Source organism: Oreochromis aureus, linkage group 3 (genome assembly GCF_013358895.1).
Source record: "Oreochromis aureus strain Israel breed Guangdong linkage group 3, ZZ_aureus, whole genome shotgun sequence".
NCBI lineage: Eukaryota > Metazoa > Chordata > Actinopteri > Cichliformes > Cichlidae > Oreochromis > Oreochromis aureus.
The window spans coordinates 23,283,186-23,300,442 of record NC_052944.1 but is presented as its reverse complement, the minus strand read 5'-3'; the positions used below and the strand labels follow the sequence as shown (position 1 = coordinate 23,300,442).

Here is a 17,257-nt window from a genome sequence, read left to right as displayed (position 1 = left end):
TTTCTTCTAAAGAAAAACGTAGATGAATGCTGCACGACTACTGCTCAAAGAAAGACAATTACTGTCACTGACCGCAACTAAGTTGACGTGCTTGTTCTCCTCAGATGTGTGTATCCGCGTTCGCAACTGAATGGAAATGGAGTTGCCCTTGTGCTGTCAAATTGCAGCTGATGGTATGCTGAGAAAATAATCTGGTTTGTGTAGGCAATGTGCTTGAGAGTGCATGAGTGGGAGTGAATTAAAGAAAAGTCCAACCAATATTATGAGGGAGAGAGGAGAGAAGCAGAGCCGGGATTGGTCTGTGCGTGAAAACAGATGCCGGGGAAAGGAGATGTTGGAGGATTCCTTTATATAACCCGGGTGGAAAAAAGATACAGCGGTGAGGCAGAAGGGGAAAAGGAGAGGAGAGGTAAGATTAAGTAATTATCCTTTCAAGCCTAATTTGAGGTGCTGTTTGAAATTAACCTATGCAAATGAAGTGACTAAATCACACCGAGGACCGCAGTGACTCAGATTCAGCACAGCATTAGTGTTCACATCTTATCACAACACTATCAAATGCAAACGCTGAACTATAGCGAAACTTTCATGCGTGGTATTGAGGAACAATTCAAATGAAAGGTCACACTGTGTATCAGTATGGTATTCTTTCAATATGTTTAAGGTAGAGTTATAAAAGGTGATCGAATAAAAGTCAAATAAAAGCTGCGGGTGTGGCTGGAAATCCAAGCAAATATTAGTCATTGTTAAGGATCTACATGGCTTTAATTCTTGACTGATTCTGTTGGAGGTTTCTTCCTGTCAAAAGGGAGTTTTTCCTTCCCACTGTCGCCAACGTGCTTGTTCACAGGAGGTCGTTTGATTGTTGGGGTTTGTCTGTATTATTGTAGGGTCTCTACCTTACAGGATTAAGCGTCTTAAGGCGGCTGTTGTTGTGATTTAGCGCTGTATTAATAAAACTGAATTAATTGAATTGAATTCCATTAAACTGTAAGAAGTTTAAGAAGTTAAGCATTTACAGGATTATACTGTTATTATTGTAAAACTGTAACAGTGCCTTTATGGTATCATACTGTCAGTTCTTTGGCTTTGGTTGCCTGAATATGATCTGGTGATCGAGTGCTAGTTGAACGTTCGTTGTTGTTCTTAGCCAGCCAAAACTTATTAACTACTGTATTTTCGGACCATAAGGTGCACCGGATTATAAGGCGCATTATGGTCCGAAAAACAAAACAGTCAGATAAGTCAAACTTTACTCAACTCATTCTTCTTGCTTCCTCCACTTCCGTACCATTGACTCATTAATGTTGAATTCTCTTGTAGCTGCTCTATTCCCATGTTAAGTATATTAATGACTAACCTCGTATTGTGGATGATCTCAGTTGTTCTCCTGACTGAAGTTTGGTCCGTTTATAGCATCCTGCCATGCGATTGCATTTGTCTCTAACCATCAGGAACCGTCATGTTAACTTTTATCGAGTGGAAAAAAGTTAGCGTTCATCCTCCAGCTTCACTGTGTTTATGTTATGCTAACATAGCTGTGTCACTAGCGATCACGTAGCACATCATTATATACCAGCTAGGCCAAACTTCAGTAACCCTACAAACGTCACTGCTGTTTAGTTTTCTGTCTTCATTTATGTCTGAAGTGATAGCAGAGCTGTACGTTTTAATTTTTTCAGAAATCTCTCAGTCAGAACATGCTATATTATGTTTAGGTAGAAACTAGCGAGCTAACTTCATGCTAACTTCTTACTCTGTTAAAGCTGTAGCCGTATTGCTCCAACAATCCGTCAAGCGGTGCGGCTTCGTAGCTTACCAATGTCGTACTAAAAACTTTTTTGATAGATTTTTGAGCGACGTGTACCACATAAAATCAGTTCGAGGTCAGTAAGCACAACCTGAATTCATACATAAGGCGCACCAGATTATAAGGTGCACTGTCAATTTTTGAGAATATTAAAGGATTCTAAGTGTGCCTTATAGTCCGAAAATCCGGTAATAGGTTATTAGTTAAGTGGGTGTTACAGTCTTTGAGCTTGCAAGCACATAAATTGTCCATAATCCAAGCAATTGCCTCTTCGAATTGTTATAGTAGTTTGCACCAACTTTCTTCAGTCTGTGCTGAGTGTGTGTTAAATGAAGCAGTGAGCCTGATTTTGAGCAGACGGGTTTTGGGTGGATTCAAACACAGCGAGACCTGAGTTTGTGCAGCAGGTTGTTTTAACCTGCTAACACTCACAATATGTTCAACACTGACTCGTGAACAATCCATGACCCGCATGTGGGTTCATAATTTTTCATCAGCATTTACAGTAATTTACTGTATTCACAAATAACACTGACTTGTTAAAGTTTCCTGTATTATTATAGCAATTTTCTATTTTTTCTTGACTGTTGTTACAGTAAAACTACTTTCAGCTGCTCCTTTATTCACAAGGGGTCACCACAGCAGGTAACTCTGCATGTTTGAGTTGGCAGATTTTTCCACCAGATGCCCTTCCTGCTGCAACTGTCAAAGGGATTTACAGTATGTCTCCTCCCGGGATCAAACTCAGGATCTTTCATTTGTTAAACCACTACACTACAGGGACACTTTTTTCCTGTTGTTAAAGTTCTAAAGCTGAGAAATAAATATTAAAGTCGACATTTTCTGGTAAATTACAGACTCTCAGAAAAGCGAGAGATCACAGAATAGAACAAAAAGCACTCAGAGAGAGCAAACCTCTCACTTTTTGGGCAATATTTACTTTAAAGGGAATTAGTATTATTTTTTTTATATAAACCTTATGTAGGAGTAGGTGATGGATAATATGTATTGATTTGTAAATAACTGGACATGAATAACTTGAGCTGATTATATAACATATAATATATTACATAATAACAGTATATTTCTAACTAACTAGGCAGCTCATTTACTTGACTATACTTTCTTTAAAGATATAACACATTTTGGGGCCAACTTGAAAGTAGGCAGAAACGTATTTGGATGCAAAAAGGTTTACCATAATGAAAAAGAAGAGTGATAAAACAGTACTACTTTCATGCAAGAAACAGCACTGAACTGCCACACTGAAAAAGAGTTCAGTTTCAATAAAACAAGAAATTACGCTAAAATAATATTTTAGTAATATCTTTGTATATCAGTGAATGTTAGCGGTTGTTTCTTGTGAAGTTGGACAAATGTTTTTACATCGAATCCATGTAAACCAGGTGATCTCAGTGCCGGGCCACATCAGCCGATGACTCCCCTGATATCCTTCTACACATCCAATTGACAGATCTATTATAAGGCGCATTATTTAAGCTGCTTTAGCCAGCTTACCGCTCATCTACAACCTGCCTCAACCTCCGCGCCTCTTTTATGCTGTGTCAGTTTGATATCTGTTGTCAGTGATGCATGGTCTGTTCTATATAGGGGGTCTTGCTGCTATGCACAGTCAAATGTGAATGCCTGCAGTTGGAGATACTAATCCTACTGTACTGCAGGCATGGACTAAACTATAAATTTATTAAAGAAATAACAGACCCCTGACTCTATACACAGCTAATGCAAATACTAGTCCCTATCAAGTAACAGTAGATGAGTTAGCTTGCTTTGCTGGCTGTCTAATTTTGTATTAAGCCACACAGTACACATATACAACTAAAGAAACCATCAGATTTCAGAAATCTAATGCGTGCTGTCAACCAGCAACACTTCAGGCTGTTCTCCCTATAACATCCTGGCACAATTCATAAACTGGCACGGGTCCATGACTGTGACCTTCTGTAACGACCCACAAAACAGTGCACGATCCCCCAGCGTGCCTCTCTGTGAGTACAAGGAGAAAAGAGGAAGTGAGGCGCATGTGTTTAACTGGCGAAGATGAAATTAAAAGCGGTGATTTCCCTGTTGACTGCTTGCTCTAAGCAGCTGCGCGCTTCTCTTCATGGCGAGCGTGTCACGATCTCTCACCTGTCTGCACACAGCCCGCCTGTCAGCTCTCCGTGTTTGCTCGGTCTTGCGTTAGATATATAAAAACACGAGATATTGTTTTGGTGACATTTACCCGCAAAGGCTTACTCACCGGCTAAGATGCACGTCATAAAGGTACAACAGACCTTTCATTCGGCCCTGGAAGAAACAAGCAATAGACGGAACAAATCAATTGGCATTTATGTACTTACTGCTGTATCAAACTACAGTATGTATCCACCCAGCATGGCGTACCGCATGGCTGCAGCTTTATAAGGGATGAATGGACATTATGAAGAGCTTGCTTGGGATCATCTTGCGATCTAAATGCAAATTCAGGAAGGGTGTTAAAGCACTGAGGAAGTTATTACCTACATGGCTGGCTTTGATGAACAGCTCACAGCGTTTGAGGCAAATACCAAAGTGGAGCATTGCATCCATGAGATTAAGATGATTAATTACTCTTTTAAATGTATTCCTTTTTTTTTTTTAACACCCCGTTCAACCTCAAGCAATCATGGGAGGTGTATTCAGAACCGTGATGCTACTTGTCTGAAACAGTGCTGTGAATTCAAGTGCAGAGCCTATGCAAAAGCCACTTGTAATCACTACAGAAGCTAAACCATGCATTCAGTTATGTCATAGACATATATAGGGACTAAAGGTAAAGTTCACATACAGTATGACTGCGGAATATGGCTTTGCCGGATCAAGCAGACTCTGGTGCATTTAGATCATGTCGTGCTGCAAAAAGTAACACTTAAAACTGTGCAACCCCGGCAGAGGAAAATGTGTACTCATGCCTCTCCTTAAATCTCTCCCCCAAAACTGTTTGAACCAATGCTCATTTATGTAAAAGCCACCAATTTGTGTCACTGCTTTGCGATGATTCCCAAGGACTTTTCCAGAGATAGTCCCAAACATATGCTGATGTGACATCACTCGTGACAAACCTACTTTAAGATAAACTCTTAAAAACACACTTTCAGAAATAAAAGTCACCTTTAGAGGAGGAGAGTGTGTGTGTGTGTGTGTGTGTGGGGGGGGGGGGGGTACAGGGAGAGTGAAATGAAAGCAATTTTTCTCCTTTTGAAATGTAAATGCACCGCGATTTGCTGAATACCTTTGAAGAAATCATGTTATTAAGAATCAGGTGTCGCTATGCAGCCACCATTGATACGGAGTTCATAATCTTAAATGAAATATTTTTCTTCCTCTTGCAATTTCTTCACCCTTTTCACTTCTTTCTAAGTGGAGAGCAGGCTTTGTGTGAAAAGGTCATATGGCTTTCATGGAGCTCACACTCACCTGCTGACAGGCGAATGTCATCACTTTCCTTTAAACTTAGTAATGACTCCTTTTACACGCCTTCGTGGCTAAAGCATCGCCATGCGCTGCTCTTTTCAGTATCTTCGCCCAATATGTAAACTATATGCTACACTCGACGAAATGTATAATTGTGTTAAAAAGAGTAAATCATGAGATAGAAATCGAGCTCTTCATTTAGGGATCCAAAGAAACACAGATTTCTTTTTTTTAAAGTGCAACAGCTATTGAGATCATGGCTGTAAACACTGCCAACAGGAATATGAGTTATTATTTTTTTGTTATTAAAAACATTCTCTGTGCTCTTCAGCCGTGGGAATGTGAAACGGCGTACATAAGACATAACGGTGCACACTGAGGGCATCTATTCACCTGAATTTCAGGCTAAGAGTATATTCATCTCTCTCCTTTATCTTCCCCTCTCTGTTTTTTTCTAATTAACATTGTCGTGGGTTTTACTAATTAGCTCAAATTCAGACGTTCCGAACCAATTAAAGTACAAATGAACATGCCAGTAAAACTAAAAAAGATTTAATTACAAAATACACACAACGCAGATATTACTCTTGTGTTTGGCACGTTGGTGAAGGTATAAACAATGCAGAAGTCATGCTAGCAACACTTAACCTAGAAATGATATCACTAACAGCATTAGTTTGTTTACAATATTGTAGTATGTTACAATGCTGACATTTGCCGTAGCGTTTAAATGTTTCCAAGCAGAGGTTGATGAGATATTTATAGGGTGTGTAAACAAATATTAGAAAAAATGTAGAATATCATGTATTAATGGTCCTTAATAACTGAGGAGATGCTGCATTTCCTGAGAGGAACATGAATGCCTAAGCCAAATCCATCCAGTAGCTTTTCAGGTTTCAGGCATGGACCACAAAGACCATACTCTACCATGCCACCATATCCACTTCTGGTTGGAAGATATTACACAAAGAAAAAAAGTTAAAGCAATTTTTCTCGTTGTATCTCGAACTTCATTCTGTGAAAAAAACATCTGGTCTGTTTCCGTCCTTTAAATTACTGCCATCGTGTGTCCACAGTTGGCTGTTGTCTCTGGAAGCAGGATTAATTCTGCTTGACTTTGAGCCATTGGAATCTGTAGTATCTGCTGATTTGGGTGTCTGTTAGACTTGTAGTCAAGACAATACCAAGACCTGAGGGTATCGAGACCGAGTCAAGACCAAGACAGACCGAGTCAAGACCAAAACAAAGTCGAGACGGGACCGAGACAAAAAAAGTCTTTAAACTGCAGCCAGATGCTGCTTCGTTTACAGGTGTCAGGCCTATTTATGTGTTTTTGCGATGCACTCCTCCTCACCACTGTCTACTGTCTCACTCACTTACTGAGAGGACAGACGCATGCTCCACTTGACTGTCTCGTCTCTCACCCTCTCTGTTTTTCACATAATGATATTATCCTGTATCCTCGCATGTGATTGGCCACATTATGGAGGGACTGGAGCATAACTGAGCCACTGTGTGAGAGCTGAGCAGCAAAAGGAAATTAAGTGAGGAGCCGGCTCTCGCTCAATGGGAGTCGACTCTTCTGATTCACTACAAAGCACTCTCTGAGCACGGCTCTTAGAGCTGATGCTTTTGCGCATGACACATTATCGAACGTTACGTTGTGTCATGGATACTGTTGACTCCAAATCTCCCGACCACTATGTCGACCTGAGACAGCAAGACCGAGACAGCGAGACCAAGACAAGACCAAGACCAACGTCCGTCAAGACCAAGACAAGACCAAGACCACGTAAAAGTGGATGTCTCGAGACCGGTCTCAAGTGCAAGACCGGTCTCGAGACATCCAACTCTAGTGTCTGTTTCTAATTATATTGGTTATTGGTTGTTTGTGCATGCACATTATAGATAAACCTTTGGTCTTTGTGAGGAGGCTGGTGATAGATTGTCACTGGCTCTGCTTTCACTACTCTGATTTAGGATCTGCACAGTATGTGGAAATAGAGCTACCACTAACAAGTAAACAAGTGTGATGCATCATCTTAACGGATTGGTTTTGCTAACCAACTTGCCCAGCATGTGATCTAGAGGAGTTATATTGTAGTGTGAAGTTTTTAATAACTCTGTTAGGAAGGAAAGACTTGATGATAGAGAGGGAAACTTCTGTCTTGTCAGGTTTAATTAAGCAAGCAAGTGGAACAGGTTCAGGCTCAGCAAGATGCAGGAGGTTGTCAACGTATATAAAAAAATGAAATTTGGGCAGCACAAAATTATGAAACTTTACCAATTTGTCTTGCTAAACAGTGGAGGAAGTGTTGTGTGAGGTCATCGTCTCTACTCGCCTTTCTCTAAAAGTCACTGCGTACCACTGCACTGAATGATGAATGTCTGTACTAAGTTTCAAGGAAGACCATGCGATTTCTTGAGATGTCGGTTTGGACCAAAGTGCTGGACCTGTAAACGGATTAGCATTCCCAGCCCTGAAGCCCTGCTCGCAATGAATGTACATTTCCACTGCAAAAAAAGGACTTTAAAAAGTAGACTTTGTAAAGTGTAACTCAGTAACCGGTGTCAGAAATTTCTCCTTCCCAGCCAAACTGTGTTCATGAAGTAGCATTTGTCATAAAAATGACTTATTCTGGCAGCAAAAATAGGCTTCAAAATTCACTTATCTGTGACTCAGGGGTGCTCAAGTGTTTTCTTTTTCTGCTCTGATGAATGAGGATAGCGCAGTGGTTGTTTGTTCTCCATCAGTAACTCTGAAACAGTAACCAAGCTCGTGGCATGAAAGGCAGTTTCGAGGTAGTTTATTTGTCCTGGGATGAGCATGCTGCTCAAGAACGCTCTTTTGTGGCTCTTGTATTAGTTGTTGTAATGCATCTGAAGTGTGAAGTGGATGCCAATATATCGTGTCATTTGCTCTGTAATTAATAATAAGCATCGGCAGGACTGATGGAGAATGCTTATCACATCACAAGGACTCATCAGTGAATGATCACCAGGAGCAGGATTTAATTGGTGCCTGTTCTTAACTGGTTAGAATTAAAATACTAGTAAGCTCCTACAGAGAGTAGTCACTACACTTCTAGGTCGATACCTGACTGGCATTTTCAAAGTGCCTTCAGTATAATAAACATTTTTCATACTCGTATACTGCTTCACACATAATGACTAATCTCTCCTGGCACGCACTTATATTACAGTTTTGTTTATGTTTTGTATGAGTAATTTATCATGGAGAGGTCATGGAAGATGACTATTATTGTCAACTGGTACTATATAAATGAAACAGGACTGAACAGGATACATGAACAAGCTTATAAAATAACAGGCATTAAATTTTGTGATGCTTCACATATGGGGTAACATGCATTAACTTCCTTTGGAGGGCAAAGCTTAAGAGTTACAAAATGTCAATATATCACACTTACATAAATAAAATTAATACAAGAAAAAAAACTTGTGCTACAATCACCTGCTCTACAGCGTTTGAGGAATGAAGATATGGAAATTAATTTTATTTCTATTTCTATTGCACAAAAGTGCATGATGGTAAAGTGCAAATTGCATCCACGACTTTTTGGAGCCATCTGCACAGACAACACTGCTAACACAAAACTAGCCAAGAACCCAGATTGCATGTCATCACCAACTCAGCAACCAGTCTGATCTTCAACAGGTAACATATGCAGTGATGAGAAGCCAGGCTTGCGGCATTATGGTCTCCATTTCTTCCTGTATGTGTTTCTGGAATAGAATCACTGTCACTCTAAAGGCTCTTTGAGCTGTTTTTCAACTTTGCTTTGTGTTCGTACATTAAAACTACAACAAAGCTCCAGTGTGTGTCCTCATTAGGACTGAGGATCTGTGTCGGTGTGTGGGACTCAGGTTTACATTGTTAACTGATAATTGTGTAACAGTGTGTTTCAGGCCATTTGATGGAGTAATCAAATCCAGTGAGTAATAAAGTAATGTACTGCATTGCTTTTAAGAAAAGCAATGAGTAATCTGTAATACATGACTTTTAGGCAAGTCAATAGAATATTGAACAATATTGAAGACGCTGTAATTGTAATGTGTTGCTGTGTTGGAGGGTAGGGAGTGAAGAGGACCATGCAGAAAAGCCCATCAGGTTCAAACCAGGAATCTACTTACCATGAGGCTACAGTACTACTGCACCATTGTGCCAAACTAGAAACCAAAAAATAACTTTTAAAAAGCTGAAATTATTTTTAGTTCCTTCAACTGAGGGACAGTCATTATCCCTCAAGAGACAGGGTTTTTCATCCTTCAGCACTGCTATCTGGCTTTTCAGGAAGCAACGTGCCCAGAACATTATTGAAAGGTGGGGCTAATGGCAGAATTCTACTCCTTAGCTCTTCTTCAGTGTCCTTTCTAACAGGGGAGGGACATCATCTGTGTAGTGATTTGTCAGGGGAATACACATTGAAGGAAGATAGGCCTTCCTGCTCCATCGCGCTCACTGTGGGAATGGAGAGGTATGAGTGGGCCTGCAGGAAGGGCAGTAAGGAGGTGGGCAGCCAGGCTGCTGCTTCATCTCTCTCAGTCCTGGGTGGCCTGCACAAGCTCAAAATAACTTACTTGGGAGACTCCACCTGTGGCCGTATTAGATTAATAGTCTGTTGCTTTTGTTAGTTAATTTGGGGTTTTTTGGGTCAAAACAACTCGGCTGCTGTGGAAAAAACCAAATTGTTAAATAGTTTTTTAATACTTTTTTTTTTATTTGTATAGGATGCTACCAGTCGCGTCTTAAAAGAAATGTCGGATAACGTGACAAGCACTGTAATGGAGCTGAATCCCCACCGCTAGAGCATTTATCCATTTAACGGAAAGTCCATACTCTGAAATGCAAACAACAAAGGAGCCTATACAAAAACTGAGAAGCACACACGCACACAAACACACACGCACCAAGCCAAAAGTAATAAATAAGCCGATACATAGGCGGTACAGCTGTGCTGAGGCTGTGAAATTGTATGCAAATTGTACTTCTTTGCACTTGACATTATTTTTCGTTACAGTTATTGTTCGGCTATTTGTAAACCCTTCACTTCTTTGCATTTTTGTTAACTGACACAATTAACCCCTAAATTCCCACACGCTTGCAGCTCATCGTGCAGATCACACCTGCTGAACGCGGAGGCATTTTTGCCAACATGTAAAGCATTTTGTCAAAAACATGTTCATCAAGCAAATTAGCTGCAGCTTGAGAACATTTAGTCTCCCTGAAGTTTCAACGCTACTTTTTTCTGGTGAGTTTTAAAGGGTTTGCGACAGACTGAGATTAGCTGTCTTCTACTTCTTCACAGAAGACATTTTGACATGTCACAGTAGAAAAAGAATAGGTGTAAAGAAATGATGAATGAAATGAAGGAATTCTTTTTGCGTTTCAAGGTCCACCAGTGCGTGCAGGCTTCACTGTCGGGGTTTACATGGGCACAGAGCTATTGTCAGTGTTATTCACTGAACAACTAAACTTCTACTTTGACTAAGGAGACAGAAAGAAACTCTGTTGTTAGAGCCTCTGTAGCCTGAGGTCATACTTCGAAGGACTCAATAAGAATGTAATGTAAAGTGTTTGCACACAAACTTAATTATTAATGGTTTATAAACTGTTATATTCAGAGTTGTAATTGCTGATTCGGCAGTTATGCGTGTTCACACCCAACAAAACAGGTCCTAACTGAATGTAACTCTGAGACATAATTCACATCTTTCCTAAAGGCCGACTTCGAAAGTGTTGTGGCTATAATTTAGACTCGTGGCTGCTTAAAAACCCGTCTAGACCGAAGCTCATCGCTTTGCTATGACTGCCATTCCAGCTTTCTTTCCCGCGCACCCACATGCAATCCATTTTTCATGCCTGCTCTGTATTGTATTGCAGCTCATTTTATTCTGGTCCTCTGGAGAACAGGTGTGTTTTTTTTCTTTTTGTATGAAAAAGCAACGTGTGCCGCAGCCTGCTGAGCCCAGGCAGTTGGTTGGGTACATCGTGTACTTGCTGGGCACCGATGCCGTCTGTCGTCGATGCCAGTAATCGCTACCAATAGACAATAGACTTCAGCATGTCTTTCAAACTTCTCTGTGACTTATTTTGCCTTTGCAAACTTCTCTTTCTGTAAATAATTAAGCCACTGATGGATTAATTTGGTGTCCGTAGTGAAAACAGTGCCTTGACAACTCATTTAAACCCATTTAGGATCATAACAAACTTTCCCTGCAGTATTTTAGTACCTGTAGTCTGGAGTCTTAGGAGCATTCGTGATGTTTGTTCCCGTGGTTGCATGTGTGAGGCAATGAAATAAAAGCATTTCGGCTCTTAAAAATCAAACATGTGGGCTTTATACCTGCGATTGAACATCAAGCTGAAAGGTATAAGGGAGCGTCGGCTCGCCTTTATCACTAATGGGCCCCAAACTGCAGCGCTTAGACTGAATATGAATGTTCTGCCGGTGAATTATTAATGTTGTGGTGCGCTTCGTATTCTGCCTGGCACTTCCAGAGGTGATCCACCTCCCACGCGGATTGGAAGCTGTCACCCGTAATTGGAGAAATCACGACAGCACGGAGTTAAGTGCTCCACAGTCCCCGGGTGAAGAATCTGATGGTGCACATTGCAGCACCAAGAGGTGGGAACATTTTCCTATATATATATTTTTTATGGTGCTTTTTTTTTCTCCTCCATACCTCTGAATATTTCTCGTTCTCCATCGCCATCCATCTTTTCAGGATTTCAGAGTGCTTTTTCATTCTGCAGTATTAGTTAACTTCCTAAAAAAAAAAATCGTAATTTCCAAGGATGTCATTCTCAGCAAGCGGCAGCGAGGAAATCTCGAGCTGATGCTGAAGTCTGATGGAGTGCTCACGGATCAAGATAAGCTGCAATGACTTTCATCACGACCTTTGACCTTAGCTGCAACCTGCGCTTTCCGCTAAACATATTTCCTAAACCGTGTGAGGTGAACCGCATCTGATGAAAAACATTGGCGGCGTCGCACAAGCCACTGCTCGTGACGACTCCGCGGCACATTTTTCTGACAGAGTGACAACTCTGTGCAAAGTGTGTGGATCTCCAGTCCCACGGTGCGCCCAGGGCGCCGTCAAACCGACAGCTCACAGCGCAAATGGACCCCTGTGTCCCAAAGATGGAGGCAAAGTTGTTGCCACAGCAAAGAGTTTTGGTTGTCCGATTGGTCCCCGCGAACAAAGGGGATCTGTCAGCTTTCATGACATGCAGTGTTTTATCCCGGATCAAGCGTGATCCATGGTCAAACTGTGGCAGATTCATCTCAACCGTGGCTCTTCGAGACCCGTACGTCTGTCAAAAACGTTAGCGATCGGAAGAGATAAAGCTTACGTTGACAGGGGTTTAGGCCAATGCCGGTCATGTGTGAACTGGTGACAAGGTCAAAAGATGAAATGTGTCACGGGGAGGGGCGAGGTCTCGTCAGGACAGAGGGGAGCAGAGCTCTCGGAGAGATAAGTGAAGCTTGATGTGACAAGGTTTGTCTAAATTTGATAAGAATCCAAAACTGGGGCACGGATTTTGCTCTGCCTCACAGGAACACACACTTTTGTCAAGAGGAATCGTGTGCAGTCTGTTTTTAGCTCCACAATTGGAACTTAATCACTTTAATCCATTCGTTGGATTATGATGCTACTGCTTCATGATAAACCATCTGTGTGAGAAGGTGCCTCTGTGTTAAATTTAAAGTTCACCTATCATCGCTTCCAAATCTGTTTCACTAATTCCGTATTTTCTCCACCGTTTCCTACCACATTTATTCATTTTTCTTATCAATTTCTATTTTAGCCATATGTTTGGATTTAGCTCCACTTCAGCAATGGAAGCTACCCACAATTCCAATTACACTATGGACAAAACACCTACTATCCACTCACATCATGATGCAAACAATACACTTTATTTCTATTTTTAGGAAAAGAGAAAAACATTCAACTCTGGAACAAATCCAAGAGATGATATAGTTTGCTCTCTCCGACATGCAAATTTAATCGGCATGAAAAGGAAATGAGAAGAAAACAAATCATGCGCTGCTGCCAGTCCAGCCAGAAAAACAATGAGATCATATACAACCATAAGGACGGTTTAATGACGCTCTATAAGTCGTTTGGGGGCAATGTTTGCCAAACTATACTGTAAATGACTCCTTACTGTGTGAGTATGCTAAAGCTCTTATGAGTCATGGGAACACTGAAAGTGTTATTACAGCGTAAAAAGGTTATATCTTTTTCAATATAAAGTTTTCTTGTATTAAATGCCTGTGCAGTCTATAATGTGAGCAGGATAGATCCAATATCCTGAATTTCTTTCTCAAAAAAATAAATGAAATCCTTTTAACAGTAATGTCACAGTAATTGCACTGACGAGCTGCTTGCTGTTCATTTAAGGAGAGTGCTTGGATCTTCTTTTGCTTTACTTTGCTGGAGGTGAACATTTTAAAATTTCACATCTCTTGCAAACTGGAATAAAAACACAGCTTTACTGCAATAAAGGCAAAGTCTACTACCGGTTGGTTTAACATGGCTCACCAGAAGGTTTAGTAGCAAAAACATTTGCTGGTTAAATCTGGTTGTAGAAATCTTTTCACTGATTTTTTTTTTTTTTTTTGCTTTGTTTTGCAGAATCTATCCACGAGCATCTCCAAACAGAAACAGATGCTCACTTTAGCGAACTACAGCCATATTATTCCTGATGCCAGATAAAGGATAGGTGAGATAGGTAAGGTCCCAAAGGTAAAGGCAAAAGAGCAAGGTCACACAAATGTTTTCATTTCATTAGTAAAAGTCTAACCCATCTATTAGCATAATTATTTTTAAAGCTTTTAATCATTTTTAATGTTCTTTCATTCTATTTGTGTGTCATAGCCCTACTGCACCCTTCCAGTCAAGGGCGTAGATTTGGTTTTGGCATTGGTGGGGATGGATGGTTCAACCACCGAACCCTGCCCTGTTTCTTTTTTTTTTTCTTTTTGTCTTTGCTTCTTGATAAAAAAAAGGAGAAAAAAAACCTTGCCTATGCATGTAGAATATGCTATTCATAGTTTTATATGTGAATTATATAATGTTAAATTACTATTAAACAAATGACTAACTATTTTAGACTTTAGTTTACTTCAGCCATATTCCATATAAATCAGGTATCAGACAAAAATAAAAATAGCTTCAAATACAGTCATGACAATAAAAGAATATGACTTTTAGTTCAGTTTAGTTCAGTTATAGTACACCAACATCTCTGATACATTAGCACTAAGGGAACACTGAATGACCTGGTGGGTTTTGTCCATAAAACTACTCATCTAAGATTACCACAAAGTAAAAGATCTCTCAGCAAAATTATGCAACATTTTAGACACACTATTGCCCCGATCAACTCAGTGAGCTGGGATTTCTTATTCTAAACATGAACTACTGTTACAGCAACAGACATAGACTACTGGTGCCCCACACAACAACTCAATGTCCACTATGTGAAGCAGCCAAACACATGCCTTCTCCTCTCGTTAGCTGAGATAAACTGCTGGCATATTTGTTTTACATCTATACTGTCCAGTCTCTCCTGGTGGACATGGCATCACGTTATTCATGGTTACATACGACTTTAGACTGATGTGGGCCAAAAGGGAGCTTATTGATTATAATGTAAGTAAAATAACACAGATATTTGAAGTTTACACAGCTACATTCTCGCCTGAAAATATGTTAAAAGTTTATTTTGCGACCCAGAAAGAGTAATAAGAGTAATATTAAAACTAAGTAGCTGCAGTAGTAGTAGCCATTGATGGAAACTGGAATCGGCTGGGCCAAGCTGGGATATGGTTTTTCAATTTTGTTGTCCGGGTGGAAAATCGGGAGAAACTGAGGAGAATGGTGGCTCCGGAAGATTTTCGGGAGGGGCACTGAAATTCAGGATTCTCCCGGAATGTTGGCATGTATGGCCTAGCATAGCCTGTAACGTTATTATGATGGACACATTTTATGAGTGAACTTGACTTTAAGTGACTTACAGGTTTCTTTGAAAAATACTTTCTTATATCCAGGTTCTTCCTTTTTGCTGCCATCCTCCTCTCCTCCTTGCAGGTCCTCGCAGCGCAGGCTTGCCGCTGCTAAAACTAAACAGAGCTCCCAGAAAGGCACAGGCAGTCAGATTGGCCATATTTGTCACATGAGGTAGGACTCCAGTAGAGAACGTAATTTAACTCTTTCTGCACCGCTGGGTGAATGAGACGTTGACAGATCATTTTTTTTCTTTCTATCGGGTTTGTTTTTCTTTACTCGCAGAGATCAAATTATTGGTGGGGACATGTCCCTTCCGTCCATGCCAAATCTACGCCCTTGCTTCCAGTAGTATAGTTCCTGTACTACACGATATACATGAACATACATGTACATGGTGTGTTTTGTCATTTGTTGTTAAACTTCCTGACAGCACAATTAAGACAAGACTGAACAAGCAGGAGAGAGCGTCTTTAACACTTTAACACATACTTTATTGTCATTCAAATTTACATCTTGTAGTACACAATGAGATTTTGTTGCATTGGCTCCAATTGTGCAAAAAATAAGTAGTATTCAAATAAATTACAATTATCTGTAATTTTAGGTTTGTAAAGTTGCATCTGAGCAAATCTTAACATAAGGAACAATGTCCTTTGGATCGATGAGACCAAGGTGAAGATGGTTGGCCATATTGCACAGCACCATGTTTGGACAGAACCAAACACAGCATATCAGCACAACCACCTCATACCAATCATCAATCATGGTTGGAGCTGTGATATTAGTGTTTCTTTTGCAGCAGCAGGACCTGAGATCATCCGTCTGACAGCTAAGAGGTGGCTGAAATGGTGTCATGCAACAGGACAATGATGTGAAACAGCAGCACATCTATAACAGATCAGCTGAAAAAGGAAAGAATTTTGGTGCTGCAATGACCCAGTCAAAGTCCAGATGTCAACCTTGCATGAAAGGCTGTGGTGGGACCTTAAGAGATATGCATAAATGAAATCCTGCAAACCTCAATGAACTGAAGCAATGCTGTAAAGAAGACTGGACCACAAGCCAAACAGGAAATAAGTTCAAGTTGTTGCTGCTGAAGTTGGTTCTACAAGCTCCTGAGTCATGGGGTGTAGTTAGTTTTTCCACATGCTGCTTCTGCACTTTGGCTCAGTTTTTTCTTCAATTAATAATGACACGGTGTAATATTTCATGTGTTGTTCTTCATCTGAGGTCGAATTTCAATAATTTTTAAGATCTGACTGGACAATTTTCTTTATTTATAACCCAAGAAATGAAAGAGTGTGTACTTTCTTTTTACCATGCATGTATATATATCACTACAATTCGTGAACATTAACTCCCCCCTTATTTTGTTCTACTTATCAAGTTATACCTCACAGCCTTAGGAAGATGAACATACAGTAAGACCTTGCAGGCTGTTTTACCTGGGGGTTTCCAGATGATGAGATTCAGAATAATTCATTCATTCATATACTGAATATTTAATAAAATGGCATGGGGCAATATGTGAAAGGCTTATTTCATGTTAAAGTGTTTTTTTAAGGCTATAAAATAATGTGTGTCCACATATTGAGGTCAGCGTAGACGGCCATGGCACAAAAAGTCCTTATATATCCATTTTAGTTATGTCTTAGAAGCTAATCTTAAAATTCTAGTGAATATAAGAGAATAGCTAATAAGCTCTGCAGGATGGCTTAAAAAGAGCCTATTTCCTTCAGAGAACTTCATATTTTCACAATGGAAGCTTTTCACCTGGCAGGAATGATCTGCAGGTGTGTGCTGTGGCTGGCATGTGTGAATTCAAAAGTTTAGGCCATTTATGGGATCCATCTGCCCCAGGACATACTGCATTTAAAGTGCTTTATGGTACAGTATGGGATCGCCACATACCTGTGATCGCCCATAACCCATTACATACATCTAAGC

General features: G+C 40.3%; 1 long non-coding RNA gene across 1 annotated transcript; it reads left to right on the top strand.

Annotated features, from left to right (window-relative positions):
* The first annotated feature begins 253 nt into the window (after positions 1–253).
* Positions 254–17,153, top strand: LOC120437436. The gene is made up of 3 exons (XR_005611127.1): positions 254–409; positions 13,934–14,030; positions 16,110–17,153. It is a non-coding gene; the product is annotated as an uncharacterized LOC120437436 (long non-coding RNA).
* The last annotated feature ends 104 nt before the right edge of the window (positions 17,154–17,257 follow it).